Raw genomic sequence first — 15,923 nt, 5'->3', positions numbered from 1 at the left:
ATCCCCTATCTTCCAGAAATCTGGAGACTGTTTGTTGTTTTTGTTACTTTTTTCTGTGACAAACACTGCCACCACTGAATCACATCGAATCTCATCCCTCTTCCTAAAAGACACCTGATTGCCAGTTGTCTTTTTGCCATCTTGGACTGCTAAATATTTTTAAATAGTTCTATAAAAAAAACAAACTATGAGCCGCCAGAGGAATAAGAGGTCCCATACCCATTTCTCTGGTAAGAGAAATACTTAGATTAACAATTATGGGTTAAATACTTAAGTCAGAGCTAGCCAGTAAGAAACAAGCAAATGGCCAACAGTTTGTAATTGAAAAAAAATTTGAGCCTCTAATTTATCTTTTGTGCCTCAGTTTCCTCATCTCTGATATGAATAGCAATAGAACATAATGGGATATAAATGAGATAGTGATTTTTAAACGATCAGTGTACTGATTAGCATATAAGAAGTTTTCAAACTCTTATAGCTATCTCTATATTTTCAAAGTGTGATCTTTCTGTCTTTGTGTAACTTTGCTTTTCACCTAGCAACATCTCTTAAGTTGTCTTTTATATCTATACATGTATAACTCTACCACTTTTTATGATTATTCTGTAAAATTTCATACTATGACTGTACCACAGAAAATTTAACCCTTTCACTGAGTGAAGCTGTTGTCTGTTCACAAAAGTGAACCAGACTATTGGTTGGCTTCTGCTGTAAAAGTGGAAATCTACATCAAAGGCTATGTTCAATAGTAATCTTGATAGACAACATGGTTCTTCAAAAGGTAAAACAAAAATTGGCACAGGAGGAAAGTATGACTTTCTCAAACATGAATTCAAGTCTTTTACTTTTCTTATATACAGATGTGGTGACACAGAACAGAGCATTTAAGTGAAATACACACTCATTTATCACTAATACTTTCTTTTTTGTTTTGGGGTTTTTAGCATTTTATTTATACTTGTTATAAGTATTTAGATGAGATATCATAACAGAAAATGAGTCAAAATGTCAGAATTCATACTTGAAGCATATTATGAAATATTTTTATTTAAATTAGAAACAAGCTTGCTTCACATGTCAATCCCAGCTCCCTCTCCCCCTCTTCCTCCCCTGACCCCCAGCAAACACCCAAACACCCACCCAACTCCCCCTATCATTCCCAGAGAGGGTGAAGTCCTCCATGGGGAATCTTTGAAGTCTGTCATATCATCCAGGGCAGGGCCTAGACCCTCCCCCGTGTGTCCAGGCTGAGAGAGCATCTCTCCATGTGGAATAGGCTCCCCAAGTCCATTCGAATGCCACAGATAAATACCGATCTACTTCCTGAGGCCCCATAGATTGTCAATGCCTCCTTACTGACACCCAAATTTAGGAGGTCAGGATCGGTCCCATGCTGGCTTCTCAGCCATCAGTCTGGGGTCCATGAGCTCCCCCTTGTTCAGGTCAGCTGTCTCTGTGGGTTTCACCAGCTGGGTCTTGACCCCTTTGCTCATCATTCCTCCCTCTCTAAAACTGGGTTCCAGGAATTCTGTTCAGCGTTTAGCTGTAGGTGTCTGCCTCTGCTTCCATCAGCCACTGGATGAAGGCTCTAGGATGGCATATAAATTAGTCATCAATCTCATTATTGGGGAATCACATTTAAGGTAGCCTCTCCACTATTGTTTAGATTGCCAGTTGGTGTCATCCTTACAGATCTCTGGAAATCTCACTAGTGCCAGATCTCTCCTCAAACCTATAGTGACTCCCTCTATTATGTCATCTCTTATCCTACTCTCCTCTATTCTTCCCCTGACTCAAACTTTCTGCTCCCCAATGTCCTCCTCTGCCTTCCTCTTCTCCCCATGTCTTTCTCCCATCTCTCTCTCCCCTCCCCCATGCTCCCAATCCTCTCAGAAGATACTGTCTCATTCCCCTTCTCCAGGGTACCATGGTTATGTCTCTTAGGGTCCTCTCTGTTTCCCAGACTCTCTGGCAGTGGGATTATAGGCTGACAATCCCGTTTTATGTCTAAAATTCATATATGTGTCTTTTGTGACTGGGTTACCTCACTCAGGATGGTTTCTTCTAGTGCCATCCATTTGCCTGCAAATTTCAACATTCCATTGTTTTTTTTTCTACTGAGTAGTACTCCATTGTGTAAATGGACCACATTTTCTCTATCCACTCTTCAGTTAAGGGACATCTAGGTTGTTTCCACGTTCTGGCTATTACAAATAATGCTGCTATGAACATAGTTGAACACGTCTTTACTGTATGACTGTGCATCTTATGGGAATATGCCTAAAAGTGGAATGGCTGGATCTTGTGGTAGATTCTTTCCTATTTTCCTGAGGAATCTCCATACTGATTTCCAAAGTGGCTGTACAACTCGGCACTCCCACCAGCAGTGGAGGAGTGTACGCCTTTCTCTATATCCTCTCCAGCATAAACTGTCATTGGTGTTTTTTATTTTAGCCATTCTGACAGGAGTAAGATGGTATCTCAGAGTTGCTTTGATTTGCATTTCCCTGATGGCTAAGGATGTTGAGCACTTTCTTAAGTGTCTATCAGCCATTTTAGACTAATTTATTGAGAATTCTCTATTTAGTTCTGTACCCCATTTTTAAATTGGATTGTGTAGTGTTTTGGAGACTAGCTTCTTCAGTTCTTTGTAAGTTTTGAAGATTAGCCCTCTGTCAGATGTGGGATTGGTGAAGATTATTTTCCATTCTGTGTACTGCTGTTTTGTCTTGTTGACTGTGTCCTTTACCTTACAGAATCTTCTCAGTTTCATTTATTAGTTGCCAATCTCAGTATCTGTGCTGCTGATATTATGTTCAGGAAGCTGCTTCCTGTACCAATTCGTTCAAGGGTTCTTCCCACTTTCTCTTCTAAGAAGTTCAGTGTGGCTGGATTTATGTTGGGGTCTTTGATCCATTTGGACTTAAGTTTTGTGCACTGTGATAGATAACAGATCTATCTGCAGTCTTCTGCATGCCAGCATCCAGTTGTGTCAGCAACATTTGTTAAAGATGCTCTCTTTTTTCCATTGTAAAGTGTTAGCTTCTTTGTCAAAGATCAGGTATTCATAGGTGTGTGTGTTACTATCAAGGTCTTCAATAAGATTATATTGATCCACCTGTCTATTTTTGTGACAACACCAAGCTGTTTCCATTACTATGGATCTATAGTAAAGCTTGAAGTCATGGATGGTGATGCCTTCTGAAGTTTCCTTATTGTACAGGGTTGTTATGGCTATCATGGATCGTTTGTTTTTCCATATAAAGTTTTAAGATCTGTGAAGAATTGTGTTGTGATTTTGATAGGGATTGCATTGAATCTGTAGATTGCTTTTGGTAAGATTGCCATTTTTACTATGTTAATCCTACCTATCCAAGAGCATGGGAGATCTTTCCATTTTCTGGTACCTTGTTTAATTTCTTTTTTAGTGACTCAAAGTTCTTGTAATACAGATCTTTCACCTATTTGCTTAGAGTTACCCCAATATATTTTATGTTGTTTGTGTTTATTATAAAGCGTGATGTTTCTCTCTCAGCACAATTATTGTCTATATATAGTAAGGCTACTGATTTTTGTTTAGTTAACCTTGTATCTTTTCATTTTGTTTAAGGTGTTTATCAGCTGTAGGAGTTCTGGTGTAGAATTTTTTGGATCACTTATGTAGACTATCATATCATCTGCAAATAGTGAAAGTTTTACTTCTTCCTTTCCTTTTTATATCCCCTTGATTTCCTATTGTTGTCATATTGTTCTAGCAAGAACTTCAAGAATAATTTTGAAGAGATATGGAGAGAGTGAACAACCTTGTCTTGTTCCTGATTTAAGAGGAATCTCCTTGAGTTTCTCTCCATTTAATTTGATGTGACTGTCAGTTTGCTATATATTGCTTTTATTATGTTTAGGTATGTTCCTGTTATCCCAGATCTCTCCAAGACCTTTATCATGAAGGGCTGCTGGATTTTGTCAAAGGCTTTTTCAGCATCTAATGAGATGATCATGTGGTTTTTCTTTTTCAGATTGTTTATATGATGGATTACATTGATGAATTTCCATATGTTGAACCATCCCTGCATCCCAGGGATGAAGCCTACTTGATCATTGTATATGATGTTTCTGATGTGTTCTTGGATTTGATTTGCCAGCATTTTTTACATGTAAATATCATTTCATTTTTATACTATAAGACCCAGAAATTCCACTCTTAGGCATATATCCAAATGATGCACATTCATACAACAAGGACATCTGTTCCACTATGTTCTTAGCAGCATTATTTGTAATAGCCAGAACCTGGAAGCAACCTAGATGCCCCTCAACTGAAGAGTGGATAGAGAAAATGTGGTACATTTACACAATGGAGTGCTAGTCAGCAGGAAAAAAAACAATGGAATGTTGGGGAAGTCAATAAAGCACTGCTGGCCAATAGGAATCTAGATAGGTGGGACTAGGAGTCCAGGAGGATTCTGGGTAGGAGAAACACAGGGAGTCGAGATGTAACGCCATGGGGTAGGAAGCCCGGAAAGTTCTCCGGTAAGAGAAATACTTAGATTAACAATTATGGGGTAATTACTTAAGTCAGAGCTAGCCAGTAAGAAACAAGCAAGGCCAACAGCTTCATAATTAATATAGCCTCCTGTGTGTTTATTTGGGACTGATGCGGCTCTAGAACCAGGCTGGTGGGAAGGCTTCTCTCAAAGAAAAAGCTTCTCTTTACATAATGGAATATTGAAATATCTTGTGTTCTCCATCTATAGTATAGTATAGTAGTCTGGGCTGGCATTTGTGCTCTCTAAGTGTTTGTAGAACATCTATCCAGGACCTTCTAGCTTACAGAGTTTCCATGGAGAAGTCAGGTATAATTCTGATAGATTTGCCTTTATATGTTACTTGGCCTTTTTCCTTCACTGCTCTTAACATTCTTTCATTATTATGTATGTTTGGTGTTTTGATTATTATATGACAAGGGGTCCAGTCTATTTGTTGTTTGGTCAAACTTGTAGACATTTCATTCTCAGGTACTTCACAGAGGAAGAGAGATATGATGTAACATATTCGCAAACCAGCCAGCCACTTTACAGATATGTGCTATTGGTCACAAGAGGTCTTCTTAATGTACCACATCCAAATTTGTACAATATTATGTATTGTTGGCTGACAAAATAGCTTTCATTGTCTTCCATTGATTTGCATGCTTATGGTACAACAGTTGTGAAGGACAATGTGCGTGTCCATGTGTGCCTTACAGTAAAAAACTTAGTTACTTTAAATGAAATGTTATCACACATTTTGAGTGTATAGATATAAAAGAAAATGTAGTGGGGGAATGCTTTTACACATACTGTATGAACAACATCTGAGCAGTGTCTATAGACACTCCAGTTTATTCCAGCCAGAAGGTTTGCTTGGGGAAAGAAGAAATTCCTGGTGACTGTACCTAAACACTATGTAATGCACAGACAGAAGGATATAGTAGGGAATGGATATGAAACATGACTTTGTAGAAGAAAAGAGAAACAAATTCTGGAGGCATAATTAGATAATGGGAGTGAACTGAGGCAGAAAGCAGGTGGCTGACTTTGCTTTCAGTATCTATTTTAAAACTAGGCACAAACAGGACAGAGTAGTCCTGCATCTAAATAACATGGTCCTTCATTTATTTACAAAATCTCTTTGTCAGAGGCAGGAAACATGGAAAGGAAATGAGTTGTGGGACCAGTTGTGGGAATTTCCATGGCCTTCAGGGTAAACAGAAATACTTGAGGAGCCAGCGTCTGTGTTCATGTTCACATTACTGAAGTGTAGAGTCACTGGAATTAACAGAGCAGGTGGTAGTGGGAAGGGTGCCGTGTGGTGAGAACACTCGTAACTTTGCTGTATGACAGCAAAGGGAATTACCCAAGCAAATTATGAGATACCTAAATCTATGTTCATTTCAAAATATTTTAATTAAACCACCTGCCTGCTGGTTGTAAGTGCTAAAGTTTTTACTGAAAGAAGCCCCCGTCCTGCTCATCTTTCATCCCCATTTATTGAGTGGCTTTCTCTCCTACACAGCAGCATATTGGGGAGGAAGGGGGTGCTGATAGTGTTAAGTGTTCCATCTGGTGGACCATTCCCAGACAGAAATAAGCCTCAGTGAAGCAGGGGCTGCAGAGAATGATGCTTATCTGGGCTTGCCTGTTCTGTACAATAGGATCTTGGCAGTGATAATCAGTGAAAGTCTACCAATTTGGATATTTGCATATGATAACATTTAAAAATAGACCCTCGATTCTGTGATAAGAACTATGGCCACTTCTCAATTTACCCAAATTCTACATAGACCCATAAGACAACATGTAAAATAAACATATGAAACTTAAAACCTATATAGACAAAAAGCACAATGAAGAAGAAATTAATATTCTTCAAAAATATGAGTGCAATAATTTCACAAGTTTTCCTCTTTAAATGCATCCATTTACTTGGCATCTTAATTCCTAAGTGAAATTAATCAAGGAAATCATTAATTCACATTATTAGGAGGACCTTGGATAAAATAAGCAGGAGAAAAATATCAGATAATGTAAAGAGAAGCTTTTTCCTTGCTAGCCGCTTTGGTTTATCTCCCGCCAGTTGCCTGGGCTCTGCTGCTTTGTAGTCCCCAAATAAGCACACAAGACGCTGTATTAATTATGAAGCTGTTGGCCTTGCTTGTTTCTTCCTGGCTAGCTCTGACTTAAGTAATTACCCCATAATTGTTAATCTAAGTATGTTTCTTACCGGAGAATAGTTCCGGGCTTCCTACCCCATGGCGTTACATGTTGACTCTGCTGTGTTTCTCCTTCCCAGAGTCCTCCTGGATTCCTAGTCCCACCTATCTAGATTCCCTATTGGCCAGACAATGCTTTATTGACAAATGCACAGGACTTCCCCAACAAGATAAAGGTGGAATGAAGATTATCAAATATCCAGAAAACATCGAGAACACTCCTGACCTCAGTTCCTCTTCTGAAAGGAAGGACGTGGTGTGATGGTGACATTTCCTGAGAGGACAAGGCTAGACAACCTCCTCATGCCTCACAGGAATCTTAAGCAATAACTTACAATAACAGATAAAATCCAGAATCCAAATACCTTTCCAAAGTATATTTTGGCAGAACACATATACTTTTGAGTGTGTTTTTCCCTCAGAGCTTTTTCACAGCAGTCGAGAGCATGCCACTGTCGCTGTGAGATCTCATAAAGATGTTGTCACTTCTGCTATCATCCTCCAGGTCCTTTGCACTGGCGCTTGAGCTGAAAGGGAGATTTGAGAGGTGTCCTTATCTGATGCTGACATTGTGTATCTTCCATTGCTCATCATTGATGGAGGTCTGCCTCTTGCTTCATAGGATGATGACTCCATGTCTGTCTTAAAGAAGATTCTGAATGACGTGTTGTGAGTAGCTTTTTTTTACCTCTTGCCATATTTTGAATAGGGGCTTTTTGCTGAAATCATATTAAAATAAATTGTCCATCACAAGAAGAAGTAGAACCAGGCAGGACCCTTCAGTGACTTTGATTCTGCACTCATGGTTGGGTGAACACATGGAATAATTCCTGGAATTATTAAATTAAGTACCGTTTCCAAAATTGGTCCACCATGAAAGTCAGATTGGCTAGGGCTCTGGAGAACTCTCTACTGAGCAGCAGCCTCTGGGCTCTACCAGCAGGAAGCTCATCCTCATAGACCTTGGGAAAAATAAACCTATTTCCTTTGTGATTTACCCAGTCTATGATATTGTGCTATTAGCAATATAAAATAGACAAAGAATTTTCATTCTTCTCTTCATTTTAGTTTTAACTCTGCTGTACCATGGATTCCACATCTAATTTAAGAAACTTGATATTAATTTGTCTCTCTCTCTAGACTTATAGTTCTCATAGTATCATACTAAAAGGTTACAGTGTGCCACACAGATACAATAGTTAACATTTGGAGTCAAAACTACAAATAGATCATTTGTTGAACTGAAATATTACTAGCAACCAAGCACCTTTAATGTAATAATAAACAGCACTTCCGTTTCTACCCTGCACCAATGAGTAGCTCCATATATATACAACTGCTTAATTACTTCAGGTTTTATATTATGTATTATATATCATAGTAACACCTCTTTCAAATTTCACAGAAAGACAATGACAGGAACACAAAATCTTTCTTGCTCATGTGGCTTTCCCAAAAACAGATCACTTCCATTTGAGGTGACTAGGCTGGCCTCCAGCTTTCTTTGATTGGCATGCCTCATAAGATCTCATAAGGTGTCAGCTCTTACCTGAAAAGCACACTTTGTTGGGATTTATAATCCATAAGATGTTTTCCTTCCTGGTAAAACTTGTATTTCTGTCAAGTTTTATGACAAGCACAGAGAAGCAAAGGTAGGCATATACTCATGAGCACATGGCAAGGATCAAACACACACACACATACACACACACACACACACACACACACACACACACACACACCCTTTCTATTAGGAAAAATGGAAAAACACATTTTTCAGGTTTGGAAATAATTTAAAGTAGGTGGAAGCCATTAGCCACAAAATTTGAATTTGAGGAAATGCCTCTTGATGTTCACTCTGACTCTGGAACCTGTATTTGAGTTGAGCACACCCATGGTCAATTTTTTAATCTCATTCTACTGCTTTTAGTCTTTCATTTTAGATAGAAATGATGTGGCAAGTAACTGGGCATCATGTCTCATTGTATCACTCAGGGTGCTGAGGCAGGATGATCACCCTGAGTGCCAGATTAGGCTGAACAATAATGTAAGGCCCATCTTAAAAAAAGAATGTATCTGAAAAAATAAATACAGCAGTAACCTATCCTAAATCCGTCCCCCCCTCTCTAAACCAAGTCCCCAACCCTGTCAAAATGTTCAACCTCGTGTTTTTAGCTTTCTTTCTGCATTTTTGCATGTGAATATGCCACCCCCCAGTGAATGGTAAGTCACTGCTCTGGCCGCATTGTCCTGTGACAGTATTAAATCACCAGCCTGCAGGACCTATTTAGTCTTTCGGCTATGGCACTTAGTAGTCGCAGCAAAATATAGTCATCACACTCAATGGGTTCACAATTCTGAACTTGTCAGAAAAAGGTCTTCGGCCTCCCAGTTATCTTCTAAGTTGTTGGGATTCTAGACAACGTGTTGCATTCTGCAGAGGAGCCAGGGAAGAGATTAAAACTTTCACTAAACTGTGTAAGAGAGCATTCACCCACCTTCCAAAGAGAGCTCTGAGAACTTTAAAGGACAGATGTAGAGGCAAAGAGGAAAAGGAGGCATTACAGAATGCAGATACAAGTAAGCCATTAGCGGGAGCTTCACCTTGTGGGGTGGCATAGGATGCAGAGGATCAGTGAGCTGCTGGCTGTTATGAGACCCATCCCTTCCTGTAAATGAGCTTGGTAAACTGAGTGAGCATATCCACATGAAGAACCACTTAGCACCTGCAGGGAGCCACAGAGACCCATTTGCATTGTTTTTCTGCACCCACTTGTTTGGGTCTCTTTCATAGCTACTTGATTACATTTTTCACTGTTGGCTTCTCAGAGAATTAAACTGATTAGCCCATTTTCATTATTGAGGACTGATTTGCAAAGATTTATATTATGAAATAGTATAGTCTACCTTCTCTTTGTACTTCTTTTCTTTTATGGAACACAATCAATTAAAAGCCTGCTCTACATTGCACCTTCCCCCTTGGTAGCTTTATCTTTTAATAAACCCTTCACTTTTCTCAAACAACATACCCCAATTAAAGTTTCACCCTCCCTCTACTCTTCCCAGTTCCTCCCCACCTCTTCCCCCTCCAGATTCACTCCCCTTCTGACTCTCATTAGAAAAGAACGGGCTTCTAAGATATAACAACCAAACATGACAAAATAAAATATAAAGAAAAGCTATCACATCAAATTTGGACACAGCAACCCAACAGGAAGAAAAGAATTCTAAGAGCAGGCACAAGAGTCAGAGACCACTTGTTCTCACTGTCAGGAGTCCTATAAAATACTAAGCAATAATATATACACAGAGGACCTGGTACAGACCTATGTATGCCCTGTGCTTGTTCCAGTCTCTGTGAGTTCTTATATACCCTGCTTAGTTGACTCAGGAGGCCTTGTTCACCTGGTATCCTCCATTCCCTCTGTCATTTCCTGGTCTTTTAGCTCTTAGATTTATTCTGAGGACTCTTCTATGGTGTTCCCTAGGCCTTAGGTGTAAAGACTGTATTTCAGATGTACAAATCAGGACTGAGCACCCATGATCACCTATTTTCTACATTTTGACTAGTTGTTTGTAACATGAATATTATAAACCCAGAGACAGATATTGAGGTTCAAGCTGAAAGATCAGAGAAACAAAGCAGCCAGACACCAGCTCTTACATCTACCTCAGACTGATATAAGTGCCGCTATTGCACAATTAAGCATATCTTGCCATGCTAAACATTGTTGTAGTCCAAAAGCTTCTTTCAAATATCATCTGCAGAAGTATTTATATACTTAGAAGTTAACTGGCTTTTTGATCTCTTGACAGGAACATTTCCATGTACCTCTTACCATACACAAGCAGAAGATGATGAATCAACAATACTCCCTAAAAGATTTGTAGTGTGAATACATGTGCACACTCACACAAATACTCTCTCTCTCTCTCTCTCTAACACACACACACAGTTTTTTTTCACACAGAGTTTTGACAAGATTTAATGAACATATTACACCCATTTATACATTGGCTCAGAAGACAACAACAAAACTTGACCACTTGTTAGTTTCTGCATTAACCACAATCCATGCACTAAGAAACTAATAAGCTCTGACAGAAATTTAGATGCTAGTTTGATATGGTGTTCATTTAGCAAATAATGTAAGTAATTCCTTCACTGAGGCCCGAGAGATCCCCAATCATGGAGTTCTTGGCCCAGTAGACAAGTTTCCTCCTGTGGAACAGACCTTAAATGCAATCAGAAAGTGGTTTGTTTTCCCCATAATATTATACCAATGATGGGTATATCTTGCTATACTGATCATTATTGTAGTTAACATTTTTCATAGCTGGGTAAGATTGTTGATGTCCTTCCCACACACACACACATAGCCTTTATAGCACCTTCTAGTAGTATGAGAGCTACTCAGCAGGGAGGAAGCTCCTGGGTCAGTGCCAACTTAATTTCTCCATGTACTATGACCAATATGTGTGGTATATCCAGAAATAGGATCTTACTAGGAGAAGGTCACTGAGACACCTCTGATGACCAACTTTAGAGGAGGAACTCATACCAGGCACTAAGTTTTTTATGTGGCAACCTATGGCTTGTAAGATATTACTGATTATTGCCATCTTCAAGAAAACAGTTTATTTGTGAAATGATATGTTGGATGTTACTATGTCTAAAGGTAGAGCTCATTGAAAAACATATAGCATTTGTATTTTTACAATATTTTCCTTGCACTGTAATTTTATTCATGTGTCTGGGCCTTTTACAAAGTGATGTAACTATATTATATGGATGACTGAACATTGATAATAAACCTATCCTATTCTAATTGGAAAAGAAAAGATTCTATTGAAGTGAGATGCCCTCTAATCCCTACTGTCATCAGTTCTTAAGTGTTCCTGAATTCTAACACATGCCAATTTGTGGGCATTACAGAAACAGGTGCTTCTCCATAGAGAGTTTTGATGACTCTATACTCCCCAAAGTCTGTGGACCCAAGAAGTACAGCAGTCTTTCTGGAAAACTCAATATGCCCTTAGTGAGGATCCAAAGCTAAGCCCTCCTTGACTAGGTAGGTGACTCACCATGCAGCCCCAGATTACTTGATTACTCGTATGGTTTTTATGGTCTCAGTTGCACAAATGAAAGGAAGAAGATGGAGAAAATTCTGGTAAAACACTCTGAAATATCCACTCAAAAATGTGGTCAAAAGATAATTACATGCCCTGAGATTTTCCCAAGGAAGTTATGCAAACAGGGAAAAATTGAACAGTCAAGATATACTGTATGATGCCAATGAGTCCATAGCATATTCTAAATAGAAAATGTAACAATACCCTTTCTCTCACATTAATGAGATAAAGGAGATGTTAATGTTCCATAGTCTAAATAAACTACAAATCTTTTTCAGAAGGAGACACTGAAGTACTTCAGTAAAAATTATAAACCTTTCTGTATGCAATATCTGAACTTATGGACAATATCATATTACCCATCTGGAATAATGCTATTATAATTCTCACAATGAATAGTATCATTAAAGGAGCTAATACCTTTCACTGTTGTCAAAATACTGAAGTAGTATGTCCATATGAGTCTTTTAAGATGGAGGACAATGAAGGGACTGAGCTTCTCTGGCATGTACAAAGTCCAAGTCTGACACCCAGGATAACATAAATCAGGGATAGTAGTATATGTCTGTAACATCAAGACTCAGGATGTAGAGGCAGGAGGATCAAGAGTTCAAAGTGATGTTTGGCTACATAGTGAGTTCAAGGCCAGCTGAAGGTATAGAAGACCGTGTCTCAGGAAAAATAAATAGCCAAAGAATACAAAAAGCCCCTTGAACAGAAGACAGATCACTCATCTCAGTCAGTGACCACCATTCATGTTAGCAACATTTCTTCAAGAGTGAGTTGTTAGTTGTCTATCATAACCTTGCACTCACTCAATACCATCCTTATTCCAGCCCCTTCATACCGTAAATACCATCTCACTTTTTCACTGAACCAGTATTTGTTATGTGTTCTTCTCTTAAATTTTGTATTTCTTCACATGGATGCTTACTTTGGTGAAAATCAAGATAACCCACCTTGTGAATGGCCTTGGCCAGTCTGCTGGTCTTGAAACTATGAAGGAACAGGGAAGAATCTGGTTCCTTGATATCTGATTGTGACTTTTTGTAGCTCTCAAGTAAATTATAGGAGAGGTATTCTCCTTTGGTGATCTCTTGTACTTATTAGGTCCCTTAGATTGCTCTAATTTGATTGATTTCCACCTAAATTTAGGGTTTTGTATATATGCCATTAGACATTAATGAATTTGATATAAATCATACTATGTAATTAGAATAGGTTTTTGCAACTCAAATAAGGACACTACTTGCTATCTACAATCTGTGGGTGTGGCACTACATTTTCTTCTGACAAAGCTTTGGATATATTCATTGATCATACAGATTTGAATGATCTTATCCTACTAATGAAACATAATTCTTTCTACCTGAGCCTGATCTTTAAGGTGGGAATTCAAATCTAATTCTATTCTCAAATTCTCTTTAGTATGTAACCAAACATGGCAATTCTATTTCATTTGCTATCCCAATATACATGTCATGGCTTCAAAATCATGGTTAACCTTGAATCTAACCCACTCTCACTACACAAAACATGTCCTTTCCTTCTAGCTTGAGCCCTCTTGTCTCTTTGCTCCACTCTTGCAAAAATACCTGGAATAATCTCACACTGGGGGAGGTTCACGGTCCCTGAGACCCAGCCTCAGACATGAAGCTGGGATGATCCCCCTTTTGCAGTTAGTGAGTTACAAGCTGCTAACATAGTCTTCCCTTAAGTCTTTGTGTCCCAGCAGAGACTAAAGTAAAATGTGGAAAGTATTTCAGTGACAATGCAAGTCTTCAGGAAGGAAGGTGCAAGCATGTAATAGAAGTGCTCAGAGTTGAGGTCTATAGTCCCCAGACTGTCTTCAAGAATCCTTCCCATCAGTCTCCACACATTCCCTAGCCCAGCTTCCAGGAAATGTGACTTCCCTCCCTCTTTGCCTAGGATTCAGCCTCCCTCAGGATCCAGGCCTACCTGAACTTAGGCCCTGAGTTCCAGCTCCCAGTTACAGCTCATTTAATATTTTCAACTGCAACAGTGGAAATATTCTTCCTTGCTCTGACCTCAGAACTTCATCAACTGGTGGGTTACTCTTGGTGAACCACTTCTTGGGGATTGTACTTCCAGTAAATCTCTCCATGCCACACTCCCCAGGTCTCAGTGCTGGCATTCAGGAAAACAGCTCCAAGTATAGTTACATATACAGTGCTACCACAGTTGGCAACAGCTTGTGGAAAAGTGCCCTTAAAAGTGAACAATTCTAGAAATTCTAGAACATTCACTCTCTCTGCCAGACAACCATGTCTCTCAGACAAGAGTTTGGCTCAGTCCTCCCCCCAAAAATTTATGTTACAAGTAGAACACTTAACTTCTCAGTCTAAAACATCTGTGTTTGGGTTAATGCTGACTTCACATTTCCCTCTAGAACAGTGAATGAATGTTTGATTTACGTTTTTGTAAATAAATGGTAAATTCAAGTGGTTTTCCCAGACGAAAAGCAACTATTTGCCTCTGAGGTAAATTTGTGTCCCTACCCTTGGAGACTAGAAACTGCATGTAGCTTTAAATGTTCCCCTCTTTTCCCAGCTACTAAAGATCAAGTTTCTAACAATATCTTGGGGTCAGTGGCAGCCTGTGTAACCCATGACATATCTGTGGAATTATGAGAATTGTGGCTATTTTAGGTACTTACTAACTGTAGTTACACACACCCATGGCAATGTGAGCCCAGACAAGCAGAACCACCTGGGAAGTTGCTAGACATATCAATCCCAAGCCACTAAATGAGGAACAGTACAGGAGGGCTGGGCCCAGGCAGCATGTGACTCAAAAGTCCTTCAGAGGACTCTGACCACTGATGCACACAGAGGTTAATCAGGCAGGTTTACCAGGAATGCCCTTGGATTCACCCCAGACCTCACAAACTCTGTAACAAAAGATGCTGCTTATTTTGATGTGTAAGTGAATGGGCATTATGAGAAAGGGCAATGTGAGTTGAACAAAGCCTAAAGCCACTAGAAGCAAGGCTGAGAAGGAAATGATGAAAGGGATAAGATTAATACCTTTGCCCTGGGAGAATAGAGTGAGAGACTGCCTATTTAAGTTGGCTGCCCCCATTGCCCAAAGCAGAATTTAGCAGGCCAGTTCCCTAGACACCTGTTCTGTCCTTCCTTTCACTCACAATAGGTGGCTCTAAGAGGCTTTTAGAACTGCCTAGGAATCCTGAAGCAGACAAGTGAGGTGCCGAGGTAAAACAGTGGCTCAACCAATCTCCTGGAGAAGCTTGAGTAGAAATCACCCCCAACACCTGCTAACTCAGGATAGTGTAGAAGTTGTAAGCCTGGCTGAGCCTCCCTGCTCCTTGCTTTGACATTGAGAGGGCTAAACAATGGCTTTTCTAAGACTAGCAGGAATGGCCCAGGACAGAACATTTTACAGACCACAAGGTTGATGTCCGATGATCTGATTACAGTGCCAGGGATGAGAACATAGCCAGGTCAAAGGAATTGTGGAGGTGCCCCAGACTCTTGAAATGTTAAACAGATGACTATAAATTGTTTCAAAATTAAACTCAGCTCACAGTAAATATCTGTAAAAATACATAATGCAAGTTTCGTAGTTTAAAGCACCATGTCTGTCCTCAGACTTTACTACCTACTGGTGAAGAGCAGAGATAGACATTGTCAACTTCCACACACAGTGCATATTGCAATTCCACCAAAGCTGTGTAGCCAGTCCTATGGGCTATGGGAAAACCTTAGAAAGAAGTGGATTTTGACCTGGAAAGGTCCAACGTAGCTCCTAGAATCACACAGTCTCACAGTAGTCCCTTGTACTGTCGCGGTGTCAAGGCTCACCACCAATCCAGTGTCAGCCCACCCTCATAATTCTTGTCCTGACCAGAAACCAAGCAGTGAGCAGTTCTTTACAGCTAGAGCTTTCTTCTTGACCTGAAAATCTATCTGGGGCTAAAGAGGGAGTGTGGAAGGGCCAGCCAAGGATGACAGCCCCTCCTAGTGACTGCTACATCATTCCATGCCATTCTACTGCTAGA

General features: G+C 39.6%; 1 long non-coding RNA gene across 2 annotated transcripts in view; it reads left to right on the top strand.

The window, feature by feature from the left end:
• LOC106021274 overlaps window positions 1–15,923 on the top strand; it is a 146,001-nt gene that overhangs the window by 50,213 nt on the left and 79,865 nt on the right. For both annotated transcript variants that reach the window (XR_001196596.3, XR_005880775.1), the window contains exon 3: window positions 7,257–7,420. This is a non-coding gene — a long non-coding RNA (uncharacterized LOC106021274). The remainder of the gene's footprint in view (window positions 1–7,256; window positions 7,421–15,923) is intronic.

Source organism: Mesocricetus auratus, unplaced genomic scaffold, assembly GCF_017639785.1.
Source record: "Mesocricetus auratus isolate SY011 unplaced genomic scaffold, BCM_Maur_2.0 Super-Scaffold_100013, whole genome shotgun sequence".
Taxonomy (NCBI): Eukaryota; Metazoa; Chordata; class Mammalia; order Rodentia; family Cricetidae; genus Mesocricetus; species Mesocricetus auratus.
The sequence above is the reverse complement of the archived record's forward strand: the minus strand, read 5'-3'. Positions and strand labels throughout refer to the sequence as shown.